Here is a 23,897-nt window from a genome sequence, read left to right as displayed (position 1 = left end):
AACTGTGAGGCGCCAAGATGCACGGTTTGAGGCGATATCAGCCCACTGGCGGTGGTCAATGTGGCAGGCTCCAAGAGATTTCTTTAGGCAGTCCTTGTACCTCTTCTTTGGTGCACCTCTGTCACGGAGGCCAGTGGAGAGCTCGCCATATAACACGATCTTGGGAAGGCGATGGTCCTCCATTCTGGAGACGTGACCCATCCAGCGCAGCTGGATCTTCAGCAGCGTGGACTCGATGCTGTCGACCTCTGCCATCTCGAGTACTTCGACGTTAGGGATGTAAGCGCTCCAATGGATGTTGAGGATGGAGCGGAGACAACGCTGGTGGAAGCGTTCTAGGAGCCGTAGGTGGTGCCGGTAGAGGACCCATGATTCGGAGCCGAACAGGAGTGTGGGTATGACAACGGCTCTGTATACGCTTATCTTTGTGAGGTTTTTCAGTTGGTTGTTTTTCCAGACTCTTTTGTGTAGTCTTCCAAAGGCGCTATTTGCCTTGGCGAGTCTGTTGTCTATCTCATTGTCGATCCTTGCATCTGATGAAATGGTGCAGCCGAGATAGGTAAACTGGTTGACCGTTTTGAGTTTTGTGTGCCCGATGGAGATGTGGGGGGGCTGGTAATCATGGTGTGGAGCTGGCTGATGGAGGACCTCAGTTTTCTTCAGGCTGACTTCCAGGCCAAACATTTTGGCAGTTTCCGCAAAGCAGGACGTCAAGCGCTGAAGAGCTGGCTCTGAATGGTCAACTAAAGCGGCATCATCTGCAAAGAGTAGTTCACGGACAAGTTTCTCTTGTGTCTTGGTGTGAGCTTGCAGGCGCCTCAGATTGAAGAGACTGCCATCCGTGCGGTACCGGATGTAAACAGCGTCTTCATTGTTGGGGTCTTTCATGGCTTGGTTCAGCATCATGCTGAAGAAGATTGAAAAGAGGGTTGGTGCCAGAACACAGCCTTGCTTCACACCATTGTTAATGGAGAAGGGTTCAGAGAGCTCATTGCTGTATCTGACCCGACCTTGTTGGTTTTCGTGCAGTTGGATAATCATGTTGAGGAACTTTGGGGGACATCCGATGCGCTCTAGTATTTGCCAAAGCCCTTTCCTGCTCACGGTGTCGAAGGCTTTGGTGAGGTCAACAAAGGTGATGTAGAGTCCTTTGTTTTGTTCTCTGCATTTTTCTTGGAGCTGTCTGAGGGCAAAGACCATGTCAGTAGTTCCTCTGTTTGCGCGAAAGCCGCACTGTGATTCTGGGAGAATATTCTCAGCGACACTAGGTATTATTCTATTTAGTAGAATCCTAGCGAAGATTTTGCCTGCAATGGAGAGCAACGTGATTCCCCTGTAGTTTGAGCAGTCTGATTTCTCGCCTTTGTTTTTGTACAGGGTGATGATGGTGGCATCACGAAGATCCTGAGGCAGTTTACCTTGGTCCCAACAAAGCTTGAAAAACTCATGCAGTTTGGCATGCAGAGTTTTGCCGCCAGCCTTCCAGACTTCTGGAGGGATTCCATCCATACCTGCTGCTTTGCCACTTTTCAGTTGTTCGATTGCCTTATGTGTCTCATCCAGGGTGGGAACCTCATCCAGCTCTAGCCTTAGGGGCTGTTGAGGGAGCTGGAGCAGGGCAGAATCTTGGACTGAGCGGTTGGCACTGAAAAGAGATTGGAAGTGTTCTGACCATCGGTTGAGGATGGAGATCTTGTCGCTGAGGAGGACTTTGCCGTCTGAGCTGCGCAGCGGGCTTTGGACTTGGGGTGAGGGGCCGTACACAGCCTTTAGAGCCTCGTAGAAACCCCTGAAGTCGCCAATGTCCGCGCTGAGCTGGGTTCGTTTGGCGAGGCTAGTCCACCACTCATTTTGGATCTCCCGGAGTTTGCGCTGAAGATGGCTGCATGCGCGACGGAAGGCTTGTTTCTTCTCTGGACAGGACGGCTTTGTAAGGTGAGCCTGGTGGGCAGCTCGCTTCTTTGCCAGCAGCTCCTGGATTTCCTGGCTGTTTTCGTCAAACCAGTCCTTGTTTTTCCTGGAGGAGAAGCCCAGTACCTCTTCAGTGGATTGCAGTATGGTAGTCTTCAACTGATCCCAGAGGGTTTCAGGGGACGGGTCCGTGAGGCGGGTTGCATCGTCGAGCTTTGCTTTGAGGTTTGCCTGGAAGTTTCCTCTCGCTTCGTCAGACTGCAGGTTTCCAACATTGAACCTCTTTCTGGGGGCTTTATTGTTCCTGGGCTTTGGTTTGAAGTGAAGGTTGAGCTTGCAGCGAACCAGCCGGTGGTCAGTGTGGCATTCCGCGCTAGGCATGACCCTGGTGTGGAGCACATCTCGTTTGTCACTTTCTCGCACCAGGATGTAGTCCAGGAGGTGCCAGTGTTTGGATCGGGGATGCATCCAGGTGGTCTTAAGGCTGTCCCTCTGCTGAAAAAGGGTGTTTGTAATGACAAGCCGCTGTTCTGCGCAGAGCTCCAACAGGAGGCGCCCATTGTCGTTGCACTTGCCGACGCCATGCTTGCCCAGGATTCCTGGCCAGGTTTCTGAGTCTTTGCCGACACGAGCGTTGAAGTCGCCCAGGATGACAACCTTGTCGGCTGTAGGGGTGCGTTGGATGAGGTTGCGCAGGTCGGTGTAGAACTTGTCCTTTTCTGCTGGTTCCGCCTGGAGGGTTGGAGCATAGACACTGATGAGGGTGATGTGACGCTTGTTCTGAAGGGGGAGTCGCATGGACATGATTCGGTCCGAGAGGCCTGTCGGAAGGTTTTCGAGTTTGGAGGCAATGAAGCTCTTGACCATGAAGCCTACACCAGATAGGCGTCGTTCATCCGAAGGCTTGCCAGACCAGTAGAGTGTGTAGCCCGCGCCGCGTTCTTGGAGGCTGCCTACATCTGCCAGGCGGACTTCACTGAGAGCGGCTACGTCGATGTCAAGTCTGAGGAGTTCATGTGCAATGAGGGCAGACCGACGTTCAGGTCGGTGGCTGTCTGCCTTGTCTAGCATGGTTCTGATGTTCCAGCATGCTAGCTTGAGTTTGTGAGCATCTTTTGAGGGGGAAGGCGTGGAGGGAGAGGACGTGGAGGGGGAGGACGTGGAGGGGGAGGACGTGGAGGGGGAGGACGTGGAGGGGGAGGACGTGGAGGGGGAGGACGTGGAGGGGGAGGACGTGGAGGGGGAGGACGTGGAGGGGGAGGACGTGGAGGGGGAGGACGTGGAGGGGGAGGACGTGGAGGGGGAGGACGTGGAGGGGGAGGACGTGGAGGGGGAGGACGTGGAGGGGGAGGACGTGGAGGGGGAGGACGTGGAGGGGGAGGACGTGGAGGGGGAGGACGTGGAGGGGGAGGACGTGGAGGGGGAGGACGTGGAGGGGGAGGACGTGGACCTGTCCTCGGGCCTGCGCAAAGGAGCTTTTAGGTGGAGTGCAGTGCGCGCAGTACTGGCCCCACCCTTTACACCCATGGTTCGTGTGCCGTGGCCAAGCAAGCTGGGACGTGGCAGCGAGGTCCTTGGGTCGTAGGTTTTATATCGGAGTGGCCTTCTCCTATGCAGGTTTCTTACCTGGGCTGGAGGGGCCTTTTCAGTTTACCCCTAATTACACAAGCAATTTTGCCCTATTGACTTCCTATCTTTCCTCACAATCTCCAGTGTACCACAGTGTATCTTCTTGTGTATCTTCTGCCCCAATAACTGCCTTCTCATTCAGTTTCCCATGCTCCTGCCAAACTAGTTTAAAGCCTCCTTTGTCATTTAGGTCCTGCCACAACTATAGGGTATCCTTCGACGTTTCCATTCTCATCTGGAATCTCCACTTCATCCCGGTGACCAGCATGTCAACCAGTGTAGAGAGCACCCTTGATTGTGTGTAAACCAATGTCCCTCATGCGTAGGAGGCTACCCCTCGCCCCACCTTGGATACTCAGACCACATAGCCTTCGTGCTAACCCCGGTATATAGGCTGGTAAAACAAACAAAGCTAGTTCATTAGGAGATCAAGACTTGGCCGTGGAGGGGAAGGGGGGGGGGGGGGGCACAACAGCATTATAGGACTGCTTTGAGACTACAGACTGCAGCTGTTTCAGGGAGGCGGCCAAGTACAATGGCTAAGTAAACATCAATGAGTACACAAGCTAAGTGATGGGCTACATTAGCATTGAGGGCGACACTGAGATCAAATGCCACACAGCCAAGGCCAACCAGTAACCACAGTTTGACACAGAAGTGTGTGCAAATCTCAGAGCAGGATGCAGCCTCAGGACAGACAAGATGGCACTGAAATCAATCCAGAAGGCAAAGCATGGGTGTGCACAGAAGTTCTAGAGTCAGCTGTGCCACACTAATGACAGGCTTATGTAGCGAAGTACAAAATAACTGGTCACAAGACAACCTTGCAAGTCAACGATAACTATACATCCCTTATGGACAGGACTTAGCATCTTCTGCGCATGGTTTGACGCCAAAGAAAGTTCCATCTCCCCTGAAGAACAGGCCCCTTGCATAGTCATTTTCGAGGTGAGGAGAATCTATCCAAGGTGAACCCAGGCAAGACAGCGGGACCAGATGACACACCCAGTCAGGTACTGAAGGGCTGCGCAGACCAACTGACAGAGGTCCTTATGGACATCTTCAAAATGTTATTGCAGCAATCCACTGTCCCTGCAGGTTGAGATAGCCATCATCATCATCCCAATACCAAAGAGAGCAACAGTAACAGGCCTCAATGACTCCCGCACAATGGCACTGATCTCCACCATTATGAAATGCTTTGAGTATCTGGTGATGGAACATGTTAAAGCACACCTCCCTGAGACATGGGCCCATTGCAATTCAACTACAGTCAGAACTATTCACTGATGAGACTATAGCCTTGTCCCTCTACTCAGTCCTGACCCACCGAGAGAACAATAACTCACATACCAGGCTACTTACTGTTCATTTACTTCAATTCGACATTTAATGCAATCATATCTCAGAAGCTGGTGAAGAAGCTGTCCTCAATGGGACTCAATGCCCCTCTCTGTAACTGGATTCTGGACTCCCAGTCCTTCAGGCAGCAGAACATCAAACAGCATCACACTGACCACTGGCACACCTCATGATTCTTTGCTCAGCCCTCTCCCTTTTCTGATACTGACACACGATTGCAACGATAGATCCAGGTCCAACAAAGTAATCATGTAACACAACAGTAGCTGGCCTCAGCAGCAACAACAATGAGTCAAACTACAGAGCAGAGGTGGAAAATCTTGTGAAAAGTGGGAGAATAACAACACAAGTCTCAATGTGGATAAGACAAGGACTTTAGGAAGACCAGGGCTGACCAACCTCACGACACAGCACTAAATTCAGCGGAGTCCATTTAAGAAGTGATTGATCCAGGATATACAATAGTTCCTCACTTGTCAGGAAAGCGCAACAGTGACTGCACTTCCTTTCAATGATGAGGCAGCAACACTAACAGCCACCATTCTGTCAACTTTCTATAGGACCTCTATAGAGAGCATTCTGGCCAGGTGCAGTGTACACCCAGTTGTTGTAGAGCATTGGATTGGAGGTTAATCCACAGGACCATAAAAGCAGCAGAGAGGATCACTGGGGTCGATATGATTTACTGGGATTGTTGTTTAAAGAGGGCTCGCAAAATCAGTGAGGATCCTTACCACCCCAACCCAGCGTCTTCCAGCTACTTCCGTCGGGAAAGAGACACACAAGCACAAGAGCCACACAAGCACAATAGCAAGAAATACCAGGCTGAGAAACAGCTTCTTCCCACAAGCAGCGAGTCTGTTGAATGAATGATAGACTCTCAGAGACTCCACGATTTATTAATAATATTTATTTTAATGTACGTATGTACATGTGTTATGTGTGTTTGCACTGTAGCCCAAAGATCCCTGTTTTGTCAGATTGTACTGGTACACTGGATGATAACTGAACTGAATCTGAGATGTCTTTCCATAGGTCATACCTGCTCCTTGTGTAATGTTCTGAATCTTCAGATTGAAATGCCTATAATATGGTTTTCAGCAGGTTGGGGAAAACCTGGAAAATTTGCTGAGGAACACTCATCCATAACAGCCCTGGTGTAATCATTCAGATCCTCAGCTGAGTTCTTGTATACTGCTCAATCCACTAACTTGAGGCAGCTTCCTACAACTACCTTCTGGTTGTCTTGATCTCTGAAGCCTCTCTTTTTGGGCTCTGTCTGTATGCAGGCAGGAAGGACCACTGCTAGGGGATTTGATTTGCTAAAATATGGTCCTTGAAAAGAATGATAGGCTTTCTTTATCTTAGTGCAGCAGTGATTACATGTGCTAGGACCTCTGGTTTAGCAGGTTACATGCTGGTGATAACTAAGCAAGATTTTCTTAAGGCAGGCCTAGTTAAAGTCACCAACTATGACTTGTAGTGCATCAGAGTGGGCTATCTCTTGTTTATTGACAACATCATACAGCTCCGCAAGTGTTTGTTTGTAATCAGTATCAGGAGGATTATGAACTCAAGGGAGAATCACCGATCAAAATTCTTGGGGTAGAAAGAAGGGTCTGCATTTGACCAATATTTGCTCCAAGGCAGTGGAAGAGGAGGTTAACTTAACTCCAATGTCCGTGCACCAGCCAGTATTAATTAAAAAGCACACACCACCACCACCCCCCCCTCTCTCTTTGCCAGTATCTGAATTCCAATCCAGTCTGATTGGTGAAACCAAGTCTCAGTGTAGCAAACAACTGAGGTATGGCTCACCTGTCTGTAAAGCAGCCTTGCCCAGAGGTGATTGGTTTTAATTTCCAATGACTGAACATGCACCTGTAGTAGACACTATAATAGTATGTCTACAATATGATAGTAAACTGGTATACAGTACTAATCGTGTTGCCCAATGTGTCTACAATATGATAGTAAACTGGTATACAGTACTAATCGTGTTGACCAATGTGTCTACAATATGATAGTAAACTGGTATACAGTACTAATCGTGTTGCCCAATGTGTCTACAATATGATAGTAAACTGGTATACAGTACTAATCGTGTTGCCCAATGTGTCTACAATATGATAGTAAACTGGTATACAGTATTAATCGTGTTGCCCAATGTGTCTACAATATGATAGTAAACTGGTATACAGTACTAATCGTGTTGCCCAATGTGTCTACAATATGATAGTAAACTGGTATACAGTACTAATCGTGTTGCCCAATGTGTCTACAATATGATAGTAAACTGGTATACAGTACTAATCGTGTTGCCCAATGTGTCTACAATATGATAGTAAACTGGTATACAGTACTAATCGTGTTGCCCAATGTGTCTACAATATGATAGTAAACTGGTATACAGTACTAATCGTGTTGCCCAATGTGTCTACAATATGATAGTAAACTGGTATACAGTACTAATCGTGTTGCCCAATGTGTATACAATATGATAGTAAACTGGTATACAGTACTAATCGTGTTGCCCAATGTGTCTACAATATGATAGTAAACTGGTATACAGTACTAATCGTGTTGCCCAATGTGTCTACAATATGATAGTAAACTGGTATACGGTACTAATCGTGTTCCCCAATGTGTCTACAATATGATAGTAAACTGGTATACAGTACTAATCGTGTTGCCCAATGTGTCTACAATATGATAGTAAACTGGTATACAGTACTAATCGTGTTGCCCAATGTGTCTACAATATGATAGTAAACTGGTATACAGTACTAATCGTGTTGCCCAATGTGTCTACAATATGATAGTAAACTGGTATACAGTACTAATCGTGTTGCCCAATGTGTCTACAATATGATAGTAAACTGGTATACAGTACTAATCGTGTTGCCCAATGTGTATACAATATGATAGTAAACTGGTATACAGTACTAATCGTGTTGCCCAATGTGTCTACAATATGATAGTAAACTGGTATACAGTACTAATCGTGTTGCCCAATGTGTCTACAATATGATAGTAAACTGGTATACAGTACTAATCGTGTTGCCCAATGTGTCTACAATATGATAGTAAACTGGTATACAGTACTAATCGTGTTGCCCAATGCGTCTACAATATGATAGTAAACTGGTATACAGTACTAATCGTGTTGCCCAATGCGTCTACAATATGATAGTAACCTGGTATACAGTACTAATCGTGTTGACCAATGTGTCTACAATATGATAGTAAACTGGTATACAGTACTAATCGTGTTGCCCAATGTGTCTACAATATGATAGTAAACTGGTATACAGTATTAATCATGTTGCCCAATGTGTCTACAATATGATAGTAAACTGGTATACAGTACTAATCGTGTTGCCCAATGTGTCTACAATATGATAGTAAACTGGTATACAGTACTAATCGTGTTGCCCAATGTGTCTACAATATGATAGTAAACTGGTATACAGTACTAATCGTGTTGCCCAATGTGTCTACAATATGATAGTAAACTGGTATACAGTACTAATCGTGTTGCCCAATGTGTCTACAATATGATATAAACTGGTATACAGTACTAATCGTGTTGCCCAATGTGTCTACAATATGATAGTAAACTGGTATACAGTACTAATCGTGTTGCCCAATGTGTCTACAATATGATAGTAAACTGGTATACAGTACTAATCGTGTTGCCCAATGTGTCTACAATATGATAGTAAACTGGTATACAGTACTAATCGTTTGGTCCAATGTGTCTACAATATGATAGTAAACTGGTATACAGTACTAATCGTGTTGCCCAATGTGTCTACAATATGATAGAAAACTGGTATACAGTACTAATCGTGTTGCCCAATGTGTCTACAATATGATAGTAAACTGGTATACAGTACTAATCGTGTTGCCCAATGTGTATACAATATGATAGTAAACTGGTATACCGTACTAATCGTGTTGCCCAATGTGTCTACAATATGATAGTAAACTGGTATACAGTACTAATCGTGTTGCCCAATGTGTCTACAATATGATAGTAAACTGGTATACAGTACTAATCGTGTTGCCCAATGTGTCTACAATATGATAGTAAACTGGTATACAGTACTAATCGTGTTGCCCAATGTGTCTACAATATGATAGTAAACTGGTATACAGTACTAATCGTGTTGCCCAATGTGTCTACAATATGATAGTAAACTGGTATACAGTACTAATCGTGTTGCCCAATGTGTCTACAATATGATAGTAAACTGGTATACAGTACTAATCGTGTTGCCCAATGTGTCTACAATATGATAGCAAACTGGTATACAGTACTAATCGTGTTGCCCAATGTGTATACAATATGATAGTAAACTGGTATACAGTACTAATCGTGTTGCCCAATGTGTATACAATATGATAGTAAACTGGTATACAGTACTAATCGTGTTGCCCAATGTGTATACAATATGATAGTAAACTGGTATACAGTACTAATCGTGTTGCCCAATGTGTCTACAATATGATAGTAAACTGGTATACAGTACTAATCGTGTTGCCCAATGTGTATACAATATGATAGTAAACTGGTATACAGTACTAATCGTGTCGCCCAATGTGTATACAATATGATAGTAAACTGGTATACAGTACTAATCGTGTCGCCCAATGTGTCTACAATATGATTGTAAACTGGTAGACAGTACTAATCGTGTCGCCCAATGTGTCTACAATATGATAGTAAACTGGTATACAGTACTAATCGTGTTGCCCAATGTGTCTACAATATGATAGTAAACTGGTATACAGTACTAATCGTGTTGCCCAATGTGTCTACAATATGATTGTAAACTGGTATACAGTACTAATCGTGTTGCCCAATGTGTCTACAATATGATAGTAAACTGGTATACAGTACTAATCGTGTTGCCCAATGTGTCTACAATATGATAGTAAACTGGTATACAGTACTAATCGTGTTGCCCAATGTGTCTACAATATGATAGTAAACTGGTATACAGTACTAATCGTGTTGCCCAATGTGTCTACAATATGATAGTAAACTGGTATACAGTACTAATCGTGTTGCCCAATGTGTCTACAATATGATAGTAAACTGGTATACAGTACTAATCGTGTTGCCCAATGTGTCTACAATATGATAGTAAACTGGTATACAGTACTAATCGTGTTGCCCAATGTGTCTACAATATGATAGTAAACTGGTATACAGTACTAATCGTGTTGCCCAATGTGTCTACAATATGATAGTAAACTGGTATACAGTACTAATCGTGTTGCCCAATGTGTCTACAATATGATAGTAAACTGGTATACAGTACTAATCGTGTTGCCCAATGTGTCTACAATATGATAGTAAACTGGTATACAGTACTAATCGTGTTGCCCAATGTGTCTACAATATGATAGTAAACTGGTATACAGTACTAATCGTGTTGCCCAATGTGTCTACAATATGATAGTAAACTGGTATACAGTACTAATCGTGTTGCCCAATGTGTCTACAATATGATAGTAAACTGGTATACAGTACTAATCGTGTTGCCCAACGTGTATACAATATGATAGTAAACTGGTATACAGTACTAATCGTGTTGCCCAATGTGTATACAATATGATAGTAAACTGGTATACAGTACTAATCGTGTTGTCCAATGTGTCTACAATATGATAGTAAACTGGTATACAGTACTAATCGTGTTGCCCAATGTGTATACAATATGATAGTAAACTGGTATACAGTACTAATCGTGTTGCCCAATGTGTCTACAATATGATAGTAAACTGGTATACAGTACTAATCGTGTTGCCCAATGTGTATACAATATGATAGTAAACTGGTATACAGTACTAATCGTGTGTATGTGTTATGTTGGGTTGTACAGGTACAGCCAGAAAATAAACATGAACTTCTTTAAAAACTCTGTTCTTATTTTTCTCTAATCTTCCCTAAATCCCAGTGGTCTCCCCCTACCCATCTCCCCCTACCCGTCTCCCCACTGCTCCCATCTTTTGTCTAATACCCTATTATCTCAGCCCTCCTCAGCACCTTTCCCCTTGATATACTTGATATCACCCCATCTGACTTAGTTTCAATGAAGGATTGTGTTCAGAAATGTTGACTGTACCCATGGATGGTACATGACCTGCTGAGTTTCTCCAGATCTCATTGTTTGCTCAAGATTCCAGCATGTGCAGTTTTTGTGTTTCACTGACAGTAATGACCACTGAACTTTTAGCGATTTCCTCTTTTCAAATTCAAGGGCGGATAACTTCATTGCACAGACTGCTGCAATAGTTTGAATCAGCCCAAAAACTTTCTATACTATTGGTTCACCAACTCATTAATGAATGCATTGTGCACCCAAGAAGTTGGTGTTCCTTTTCAACTTAGAATATTGAAACTGCAATGTGTTTATATTACGACATGTGCAGTATTAATCTGCTAAGTTTCCAAAAAGATGACTAAAACAAATCCAGGCATAATTTGCAAATCAAAGAAATACCTCTCTTGTACCATCTTATTCTCAGAACACATCATTTGGTAAGAATTATTATAAAGTGGCTCAATTATTAACGTACTGTTTAGATAAAATCCTGCTTGGGTTAAATAGGAAAAATAAACTTACAGGATTTTATCCATATATGGAACTCAATTCTTTGTAGGAAGCAGTGAAACACCTATTTTGAAACATTTGATTGAATTATGGAATAATATTGACAATTAAATAGGTATTGAAAGGTTTAGTTTCATGAAAAATTTCCATTCGTCAAAATAGACATCTATTTTCTATGGATAATCAATTTTTGAGGACTTGGATGCAGATGGGTGTTGAGAAATGGAAGATTTATAACATTGGAATGAATAAACAATTTAAAGTCCTTAATAACACTTTTCTGTTACTATTGAGTCAAAATATGTTGTGTTTTATATTGTATATAGATATGATATAGATAGATTTAGTTGTGTCCAGGAGCAACAAATCTCTCTCTAAAAACCAACAAGAACCTTCCTGAGTGGTAACCATTTACCTTTCAGCACCAAAGCCTGGTGAAATTCATTAACGTTAAATTCTGTGCACAGTATAAGAATTGCCTGTAATCAGTGAACTTGGAGGAATGAGAAGTAAGATTAGACTGTGAATCAAGAACTTCTCTGAACTTGCATACATGTATGCTTAGAATTAGAAGGGGGTTAAGTTAGGTTAGTTAAGTTAATAGTAGTAAGTTAAAGTTTGATCCTGTTTTCATGTTTAAAGATAATTAAAAGCAACTTTTGTTTAAGTAACCATTTGTCTTGGTGAATTTCTATTGCTGCTGGGCTCATAATAATATCAAGTTAAGGCTTTTTTTGACTGATAAAATAGATCCAATTTTAACGTTGCCTCGTCAGAGTGAATTGGAATTATTGATTCATAATAGTAATGTAAATAAATTTCTCTGTAATGTATAATTTATTTCAACGGAAATCCCTCAAAATAGGGGTGCATAAAGCAAGATTTAGATGGGAAGTAGAGTTAAATAGACAAATAAATGAGAAAGATTGGATGGAATTGTGTAAGAATAATATGACAAAAATTATAAATGTTAGATATAGGTTAGTTCAATATAATTTTTTGCATTAGTTATATTTGACTTCACAAAAAATTAAATAGACTGAATCTACTATATCATATTTATGTTTTAAGTGTGGAAGCGAGATTGGAATTTTTTTGTATTTTACTTGGTAGTGTCAGAAAAGATATTTTTGGTTGAAAGTCGGACATTTTTTGGAATGAATTACAGGGGTTGAATTTCCACAGGATCCGATGTTATTCTTATTGAGTAATATTAAGGTTATAAGACCTAAATTAAAATTAACTATGTATCAAAATAAATTTGAACAAGTTGCTTATCAAGAAAGTCAAATAGAGATTTGTATGGAAAGATGGCATGATGAACTTCATAGTTGTATACCATTAGAAAATATTATTTATAGTTTACAAAATTAATACCATTTGTTTTGGAAAATATGGTGCCCAAATTTATAAAATGTGGGTTTGTACATTTGATAAACTCTCTGAAGACCTCACTTCTTGATTACCTCCAATATTAGAGTTTTATGAGGTTACCTCCAATATTAGACTTTTATGATACAAATGCTTTATTCCCTTGCCATTCTCTGGTCCATCTTTCGCTAATCTTGGACCTAATCCTTTAATGGCTTTGTTTGGAGTGTTATGATGTTAACAAGCTTTTTTTTCTTCATCTGATCATCAAGTCATACTATTTACAACTCTTATGGCACAAAAAGTGATCCTACTTGGACCTCTTTCTTACTTTTCTTTTTTCTTTCTATGGGTGTTGGGGGAGGGGAGAGAGATGGGGAGGGGAGGTTCTTATGTACCACATGGATAATTTTTTTGAAATAATTTTTGAATCTAATGAAATGCTATTATTATTGTGGCTTAAAATTAGCAAATAAAATATTCAAAAAGAACACATCATTTGCAACTGCCAAAGTGAAGACACAAAATAGCTCTTACATTTTGAAGAAGCAATTCACTCTCACTACTGCTTAGTGGAAAGCACGTTATTCAAGCACAATCATAAAAATTAGGAGCAAGGCATTCAGCACCTTGTGACTGCTTTTTTATTCAAGGCTGGTATGGCCTCTGATTCTTTTCCACTTTTTCCCTATTCCCATCATCTCTAACTTCAATATATTCAATGGCTTCACTGCCACATCTGAGTTGGAGAATTCCAAAGGTGAAAACCCCATTGAAGAAATTCCTCATCTGCATCTTAAATAGCCAACACCTTATTCTGAAGCTAGATTACCTCATGAGAAGAAACACATTTTCAACATCCACCCTGTTAGAGACCTTTATGCTTCAATACTGAATAATCACGTCCTTATTCTTCTATGCTTCAAAGAGCAGAGATAGAGCAGGTTGGGCCTTTCTCCAAGCGCCAATTGCTTCATCTATGAATCATTTCTGTAAAGCTTCTATGCTCCATTTCAAATGCAATAAATATGGAAACCAGACTGTATGTATTATTTAGATGCTGTTAAACATCACCTACGGCTCCTAGAACGCTTCCACCAGCGTTGTCTCCGCTCCATCCTCAACATTCACTGGAGCGCTTTCATCCCTAATGTCGAAGTACTTGAGATGGCAGAGGTCGACAGCATCGAGTCCACGCTGCTGAAGATCCAGCTGCGCTGGGTGCGTCACGTCTCCAGAATGGAGGACCATCGCCTTCCCAAGATCGTGTTATATGGCGAGCTCTCCACTGGCCACCGTGACAGAGGTGCACCAAAGAAAAGACACAAGGACTGCCTAAAGAAATCTCTTGGTGCCTGCCACATTGACCACCGCCAGTGGGCTGATCTCACCTCAAACTGTGCATCTTGGCGCCTCACAGTTCGGCGGGCAGCAACCTCCTTTGAAGACCGCAGAGCCCACCTCACTGACAAAAGGCAAAGGAGGAAAAACCCAACACCCAACCCCAACCAACCAATTTTCCCCTGCAACCGCTGCAACTGTGTCTGCCTGTCCCGCATCAGACTTGTCAGCCACAAACGAGCCTGCAGCTGACGTGGACATTTACCCCCTCCATAAATCTTCGTCCGTGAAGCCAAGCCAAAGAAAGAAGAAGAAACATGCATCAAAATTTGTCTTAACTTTGAACTCCATAACATTTGCAATCAAGTGCAACAATCTATTTGCATTGAATTTATTTTAGAAAAGCAGATCCCAGAAATTTGAAATAGACAATGTTAGAAATACTCAGCGTCTAGGCAAAGAGAAACAGTCTAAGTTCCTTCATAAAATTGTTTTTAAAAGTTAATTTTCAGAAGCAGAGAGGTTGGTTGGGGAGGGGGGGGGGTGGAATAAACATAATATCTGATAGGAAACCAAATTACTTAATATGGCAATTATTTATGAATTAAATACAGATTATATTACTTTTTCTTATAATATGCTGCAAACAATAAGGAGATACCAAGCAGACCTAGTCATGTGAACAGAAAAACAAAAGGAGTTGATGATAGGCAGAAATGGCTAGTTTTGAAATGCGCAGGAGTTACATAAAGTTGGAGAATTCGATAGAGACAGACAAGATTAAATTTGCTTGCTGTAATTTTGGCCTAATTGATGAGCCAAATTAAAAAGGGCAGCACCATGATATGACAGCAGCCAAAGCAGAAGAAAATATCAATACTTTCAATGTTCTGTTCTAAATTGTACACCAGGTTCTGAAAAGGCATATCCAATAGAGAAGATTATACTGCTGACAACATGGAAGAATCATGATTTTGATCTGAATTATTGATTTGAGTTTAAAAGTGAAAGATATAACTAAAATGAACTACAAAACTATTTGCATTGGCAGAATTTGAATGATGGTATCTGTTGAGTGACCACTTAAAAAAAATCCTAAGCTTTTGAATTGCTTCATGACAGCACTCGAGGTATATTATCAACATTTCTTTGATAGTTTCTCAAGCACCTCTCAACTTTGTTATATTGCAGTGATCATTAAACTTGTCCATTATTTTCTTTTGTCTTGTAGTTTTTCTGAAAGATCACCTCCCTCTATACTTGCACAGACCTTTAACCATTACTTCATGAGACACTTCATCATGTGCAAGCACAACCAACCCTCCTGAACTTTCCAATCACTAATTTCCCTCTCTTTCCTTACGATTTCTACATTTTACAGCTATTTCTCTCCTTAGCTGCATTCGACACAATATTTATAAAATACATCACAATGGAATGATTGGACAATTTATAAATATAGGCCTCCTATCACTGTAGACAGGCTGAATTTTGTGCCATTCAGTTAACCCATCAAGTTAATTAACTTTCTCTGGAAATAAAAATGCTGGAAACAAGTTTTAAGTTGCAGAGTAGGTTGGAACAACAGAAAAAAACAAAGGGGAACATCTGAAGACACGAACACACAGATCCAATTGCAGAGGTCAAGGTCTCAAAGTTTGAGAATGAATTTATTTGGCACAATCGAGCTGTAATCATTGATGCCTTTGTAGACCAGATAGATAGACCTGTTGCAGTGGTAGATGGGTTAAGGCTGGCTGAGAGTCTGGAGTTACTGTGAAGCATATTGTAATTAGCCTCCTGAAGCACTTTATGATGGGAGACATCAGAGACACAAGGCAGCAATCATTTCGTCCCATTGTGCTTTTCTTTGGCACTGGGACTTTAGTGGCCTTGTTAAAACAGGTGGTACATCTGCTTGAAGCAAGAAGAAGTTAAAGGCATCTGTGAATTCTCCAACCAGGTCTGTAAAACATGACAAGGCATTTTGTCTGGGACAATAAAAACACAATGCTAGAGAAATTCAGCAGGTGTCCTTTATACAGGTACACAATCCTTTATCTGGATATCTAAAATCCAGAAAGCTCCAAAATCCGGCAAGTGGGGAGAGAGACCGGCAGCACGAGTTTGGCAGGTGAAGGGGGGGGGTGGGGTGGGGGGGGGAGGGAAAACAGCACGACTAGAAGGGGGTGGGGTGGATACGGCAGCACAATTTGGGTGGGCTTAAATCTGGCTTTCTAAAATATGTAAATATCCTAATTCGGAACACACTGTCCTCCAAGGGTTCCGGATAAAGGATTGTGTACCTGTATTGCAAACATAAAAACACATAACCAACGTTTTGGGCTTAATCCCTTAATCGGGGTATGAAAAAAAGTTGGCAGTTGTCCAAATAAAAAGGCAAGGGGGGGAGGCATGGTCACAAAGACAGGAGGTAATAGGTGGAGAAGGGAGGGAGGGAACAGCAGCAAGCAAGGGCAGGAGGGATGATTAGAGAGGGAAGGGGAGCTGACAGGGAGAAGAAGACAGGGGAAGGGACAGGAGGGGGGAAAAGGAGACCAGGCTCGCAAAAACAAAAATTCAATGTTAATGACATCTGGCTGGAGAGTGCCCAGATAGAATATCAGGTATTGTTCCTCCAATTAATGGGTAGTCTTGGTGAGATAGTACATGAGGCTGTGGAAAGACATGCGAGTAAGGCCACTTGAAAGGCCCCACTTATACCCACACTTCCTCCCTCAACACAGTCCAGGGCCCCAAAAAGGTCAAGTAAAGCAACACTTCACTTGTGTATCTGCAGGACTGATTTACTGCATCCTTTATGGCCTTCTCGACATCAGAGAGACTGGGCACAGGCTGGGAAAGTGCTTTGTTGACCACCTTCACTCTGTCCACACAATGACAGGGACCTCCCAGTGGCCAGCCATTTCAGCTCTGCATCCTACTCCCGTACTCACATATCTGTCCAAGACCTGATGTACTATCTTACCAAGACTATCTGTAAATTGGAGGTACAATACCCAATTTTCCATCTGGGCACTCTCATTAACACTGAATTTTTTGGTTTCTCCTAACCTGCTCTCCTTTACTCCTCCCTTCCCTCTGTCAGCTCTCCACCCCTTGCCTCTCTATTCACCTAGCCTGAAACGTTGGTTATGTATTTTTATCTTTCCTATGTAAAGGGCACTGTTTAACCTGCTAAGTTTCTCCAGCATTGTGTTTTTACTTCAACCACGGTGATCTGCAGACTTTCATGTTTTACATTTTGTCTGGGCCAGTTGCTTTCCAATGGTGCATTTTTAAACCGCTTTCAGATGTTCCAATGAAGATTACCCGCCTGCAGGTGCGGCTAGAGGAGTTCAGCTGGCACGTATAGGTGACCATGGAATGGACGGCTTTCTCCCACCTAAACGTGCCAGCTGACTGCTAGCCGTCCAGCAGCTGAAGCCAGCTACTCAGGACAGTGGCAAGTCCCACCCACGCTGACGTCACATCGTAGCAGCGCATCAAGGCATGCCTGACAAACAACTCAGGCATGACGACTCCCGCTGCCGGTCTCCCCCTCGCCCGCCCGACTACCGCTGCTGGTCTCCCCCCCCCTCCCTTGCCCACCCAACTCCCACTGCCGGTCTCCCTCCCCCCCTCGCCCCACCCGACTCCCGCAGCCTGCATATGCTCTCCAAGCTCTGGCTTCCTTGTGTAGTGCTGTGTTTGCCACTAACATTACATCATTGACCGCGTTTGATTAAAATCTGTACTGCAACAGGCTGGAGAGAAACCCGGATTGACATTAAATTCCCACTGCAGGGGACTGCAAAACCAACCCGGGGAGTGTTCTGCAACAAAATAGCAGAATGCTTGGTTCTAATAGAGAAACAAAATTTTTAAAAGTGCTTTAGTACAGTTATTCTACAATTGCATCAAAATGGACAATCAGTCTCATAGGTTAAACTCGTGAGAAAATATCATTTATCAAATAATCAAAGCTCTGCGGCAATAGGAGACTTTCACTCATCCCTCCCTTCAATTTTCCGTTTCCAATCCAATTAAAGATTGTTTTTTTGTTGGCTAAAATGTTTATTACGTTCCTATTCACGTCAGTACAGAATGGGGAAGGAGCAGAAAAGCAGAGTGCCTACATCGGGCAGCTGAGAGCTGGTTCATCAGCGCACCCTGCAGCTGTGAGTTGACTCCCGCAGCCGGCATGCGCTCCCCCAGTTCAGAGCGAGCGGATATATGGGAGAGGGTGTGAGGCAGCTGAGCACAGAAATTGCCTGGAACCTATAGACCACACATGTCAAACTCAGGTTTGGCCCGCGATATAATTATATTTGGCCCGCAATATCATATCAAATATGTATTAGAGCTGGCCCGCTGGCCGCCGCGCCAGTATAGCGCATGCACAGCTAATTCTACAAATCCCAGAGTGCTTTGCAAATGCGTTGGCGCCGGCCCGTCAGCCCGCTAATCGCCCCCACCTCCTCTCTTTCCTTTCATTAGCATCTGCGACCTGTCGCCCAACTCACGTGTAATAAACCCCTTACGGAAAATGGCCAAACGAAAGACAGAAAACAGGACCTTTCAAGACAGGTGGGAGGCAGACTATATGTTCATCATTTTAAAAGACAAACCTGTTTGTCATTGAAGCAAGTTGTTATTTTATTTGACTTGTTGGCTTGTGAAAAAAAATACATTTAAAAGGAGCTTAAAGGCTATAGAGAAATATTATTTATTGAATATTTTATTTCTCATTTGTTAATGCTTCTTCTGGAAAGAGTTTAACCAAAACTATTATTAAACATTTATTTTAATAAGAAAAAGTTTAACATTACATATGTTGAAAGAAGAAAAAACATGCAGATGTTGTTGAAAATCTTCAATAAATATTTAGTTTGGCCCACGATTTTAATTTTGGCCCTCTGTGAATTTGAGTTTGACACCCCTGCTATAGACATCTGACAAGAGAGTGTCTGCTACTGAATGGCAGTGATATTTTAAATACATTTGGGCGATGAACATAACTTTAAATGGCTTTAACTCTTGCTGTGGGTCTCAGGAGTCGATGGCTGACGACATCACTGCGACATCATCAGCTTTCAGCTGCCACAGACTGAGACTTGAAGCAGGATATTATACTTCTTGGAGGAGGGTAAAGTAAGTAGACCTCCTGGCCAGCTTTTCCAGTTTCAGGTGGCCGCCCGACAGCCGCACAGGAGTATAATCGATCAGCAACGCGAGCTCCAGATCCAAACCTCTGATACGATCATGAAGCCTTTACTGCCCTCAGTCCTTCAGGGGTTCTTCTTGCTCTCAGAACCCTCTTGAATCCCAGCTCCAGTACCTGGCTCCCATGATCCAGTCTCCAGCATTCCGCAGCCCATGTGGGACCCCTAACCACAAATCACTAGCAGCCTGTGCGAATCCCTCAATGGTTTGCACTATGGTCACTGTCCCATAGTGTTGTCTCCTCCACTTTTCCTTCTCATCTGGGGTTTTCATCCCATTTCTGGTGCCCTGTGCTGGTCTGCTACTCTCCCATAGTCTGCACCACCACCACCACCACCTCCGTGGCTGCTGCTGCCATAGTTGCCGCCATCCTGGGCATAGTCCTGGCAGTTGCAGGATTTAAAAATAAAACAATCGTCTCCTCTAACAGGCCATTTGAAGCCTGTACAGGGCATCAGCATGAGGACAAAGTGATTGAACTCTTTGGAATAGTATTGCATCACAGCTTTCCTGGGTCAGCACCAGGAGAAGCACAGCCATTACAGCTACTCTGAAGGCATTGCCATTTTGACAACTGGAGAACAAGCCAAAATGACGAGTCAAATGTTAAACTCTTGCTAATGGATCTTGGGAGGAGGTTTAAAAAAGTTAACACACAGGTAATAAAATTGTTGGACCCAATTTATCTTATAAATATGCCTTTATTTAATAATAACAATATATTGTATTATTTTGTATCCCACATTTATGTTTTAATTAGTCAAATTTCATTAATTTTCTACCTTCAAAACAAACCCTTATTCTTGTAATACCTTTATTAGACCAATTATTAAAAAGTCTTATTATTAATTGTAAAAGAAATAAGTTTATTTTGAGTCGATATTTTGAGTGGAAATATTTCTGAGATAGTGTTACACGAGTGTGAGCAGTCAAGATGAATCCAGGAATTGTCAAGTTGGGAGAAAGGATCCACTCTTTGGTGTGAAGATTCAGAGCCAAACAAAACAGCACAAAGGCATCAGAGCTATGTTCAAGACACTATGTAACAACATGTAATTTATATTCTCTCTCGCTCCCTTTTAGCAAACCACGTTAAAATGAAAAATAAACATATTCCCAAGTAATACCTTTTATTTCATCTGGGCACTTTCCAACAAGATAGCATTAACACCGACTTCTCCATTTCCGTTAAACCCATCTTCTGATACTCTCTTTCCCTAGTCATCTTTCCTTCAGCTCCCCAACCCCCTACCCTCTCCTATCAGAGAGCTACTGACACCCCCATCACCTCAGCTTTTTTCTCTTCTCCCCTACCACTTGTATCCACCTAGCCTGTGCTCTCTTCTGCCCCAACATCCCTCCTCCCCCAATCTTATTTCAGACATTTGTCTGTTTTTTTGATGAGGGGCTCAGGCCTGAAATGTTGGTTACCCTTATCATCACATTCTTCAAAATGTCTTCTTACAAATTATACTACAGCCAGAATACATTAGGCATGGTTTATGAAGCCAAGTCTTTTTTAAAACCTACATCAAGGTAACAGGTCCTTGAGGCCCACAAGCCTATGCCGCACAAATAGACCAATGAACCTACAAACCCAGTAAGTTTTTGGAGGGTGGGAGGAAACCGAAACACCTGGAGATAGCCCACGCAAACACTGGGAAAACAGGATTCGCTGGCATTGTGATAAGAGTTGTACTAAACATGCTAATCTTTAAAATTGGTCAGTTTGTTGACTTATGAATTTAATTTTTTTTTAAGACAGACAGCACAGTAATAGGCCCTTTTAGCACACGAGCCTGTGCCGCCCAATCACACCCAATTGAGACTTGAGTGTTCAGGAATGATGCAATAAAGAAAGTGAGAATAATGACCATTTAAGGACAACAAGCTGAATATTTTATATATAAATATATATATATGTGTGTGTGTGTGTGTGTGTGTGTGTGTGTGTGTGTGTGTGTGTGTGTGTGTGTGTGTGTGTGTGTGTGTGTGTGTGTGTGTGTGTGTGTGTGTGTGTATATATATATATATTTCTTCTTTGGCTTGGCTTCGCGGACGAAGATTTATGGAGGGGGTAAAAAGTCCACGTCAGCTGCAGGCTCGTTTGTGGCTGACCAGTCCGATGCGGGACAGGCAGACACGATTGCAGCGGTTGCAAGGGAAAATTGGTTGGTTGGGGTTGGGTGTTGGGTTTTTCCTCCTTTGCCTTTTGTCAGTGAGGTGGGCTCTGCGGTCTTCTTCAAAGGAGGCTGCTGCCCGCCAAACTGTGAGGCGCCAAGATGCACGGTTTGAGGCGTTATCAGCCCACTGGCGGTGGTCAATGTGGCAGGCACCAAGAGATTTCTTTAGGCAGTCCTTGTACCTTTTCTTTGGTGCACCTCTGTCACGGTGGCCAGTGGAGAGCTCGCCATATAATACGATCTTGGGAAGGCGATGGTCCTCCATTCTGGAGACGTGACCCATCCAGCGCAGCTGGATCTTCAGCAGCGTGGACTCGATGCTGTCGACCTCTGCCATCTCGAGTACCTCGACGTTAGGGGTGTGAGCGCTCCAATGGATGTTGAGGATGGAGCGGAGACAACGCTGGTGGAAGCGTTCTAGGAGCCGTAGGTGGTGCCGGTAGAGGACCCATGATTCGGAGCCGAACAGGAGTGTGGGTATGACAACGGCTCTGTATACGCTTATCTTTGTGAGGTTTTTCAGTTGGTTGTTTTTCCAGACTCTTTTGTGTAGTCTTCCAAAGGCGCTATTTGCCTTGGCGAGTCTGTTGTCTATCTCATTGTCGATCCTTGCATCTGATGAAATGGTGCAGCCGAGATAGGTAAACTGGTTGACCGTTTTGAGTTTTGTGTGCCCGATGGAGATGTGGGGGGGCTGGTAGTCATGGTGGGGAGCTGGCTGATGGAGGAACTCAGTTTTCTTCAGGCTGACTTCCGGGCCAAACATTTTGGCAGTTTCCGCAAAGCAGGACGTCAAGCGCTGAAGAGCTGGCTCTGAATGGGCAACTAAAGCGGCATCATCTGCAAAGAGTAGTTCACGGACAAGTTTCTCTTGTGTCTTGGTGTGAGCTTGCAGGCGCCTCAGATTGAAGAGACTGCCATCCGTGCGGTACCGGATGTAAACAGCGTCTTCATTGTTGGGGTCTTTCATGGCTTGGTTCAGCATCATGCTGAAGAAGATTGAAAAGAGGGTTGGTGCGAGAACACAGCCTTGCTTCACGCCATTGTGTATGACAGCTCCAAGAAAAGTGTAGAGAACAAAACAAAGGACTCTACATCACCTTTGTTGACCTCACCAAAGCCTTCGACACCGTGAGCAGGAAAGGGCTTTGGCAAATACTAGAGCGCATCGGATGTCCCCCAAAGTTCCTCAACATGATTATCCAACTGCACGAAAACCAACAAGGTCGGGTCAGATACAGCAATGAGCTCTCTGAACCCTTCTCCATATATATATATATATATATATATATAATATATGTGTGTGTGTGTGTGTGTGTGTGTGTATATCTTTGGCTTGGCTTCGCGGACGAAGATTTATGGAGGGGGTAAAAAGTCCACGTCAGCTGCAGGCTCGTTTGTGGCTGACAAGTCCGATGCGGGACAGGCAGACACGATTGCAGCGGTTGCAGGGGAAAATTGGTGGGTTGGGGTTGGGTGTTGGGTTTTTCCTCCTTTGCCTTTTGTCAGTGAGGTAGGCTCTGCGGTCTTCTTCAAAGGAGGTTGCTGCCCGCCGAACTGTGAGGCGCCAAGATGCACGGTTTGAGGCGATATCAGCCCACTGGCGGTGGTCAATGTGGCAGGCACCAAGAGATTTCTTTAGGCAGTCCTTGTACCTTTTCTTTGGTGCACCTCTGTCACGGTGGCCAGTGGAGAGCTCGCCATATAACACGATCTTGGGAAGGCGATGGTCCTCCATTCTGGAGACGTGATCCATCCAGCGCAGATGGATCTTCAGCAGCGTGGACTCGATGCTGTCGACCTCTGCCATCTCGAGTACTTCGACGTTAGGGATGTAAGCGCTCCAATGGATGTTGAGGATGGAGCGGAGACAACGCTGGTGGAAGCGTTCTAGGAGCCGTAGGTGGTGCCGGTAGAGGACCCATGTTTCGGAGCCGAACAGGAGTGTGGGTATGACAACGGCTCTGTATACGCTTTGTGAGGTTTTTCAGTTGGTTGTTTTTCCAGACTCTTTTGTGTAGTCTTCCAAAGGCGCTATTTGCCTTGGCGAGTCTGTTGTCTATCTCATTGTCGATCCTTGCATCTGATGAAATGGTGCAGCCGAGATAGGTAAACTGGTTGACCGTTTTGAGTTTTGTGTGCCCGATGGAGATGTGGGGGGGCTGGTAATCATGGTGGGGAGCTGGCTGATGGAGGACCTCAGTTTTCTTCAGGCTGACTTCCAGGCCAAACATTTTGGCAGTTTCCG

The 23,897-nt window shown here is 43.5% G+C and overlaps 1 protein-coding gene across 2 annotated transcripts in view; it reads right to left on the bottom strand.

Annotated features, from left to right (window-relative positions):
* The window catches only part of LOC138748470 (uncharacterized), a 126,108-nt gene that overhangs the window by 66,340 nt on the left and 35,871 nt on the right, over nt 1-23,897 (bottom strand). The gene's annotated exons all lie outside the window — the stretch shown is intronic.

The sequence above is a fragment of the Narcine bancroftii genome, chromosome 13 (genome assembly GCF_036971445.1).
Source record: "Narcine bancroftii isolate sNarBan1 chromosome 13, sNarBan1.hap1, whole genome shotgun sequence".
Lineage (NCBI taxonomy): Eukaryota > Metazoa > Chordata > Chondrichthyes > Torpediniformes > Narcinidae > Narcine > Narcine bancroftii.
This window is presented reverse-complemented; position numbering and strand designations above follow the sequence as displayed.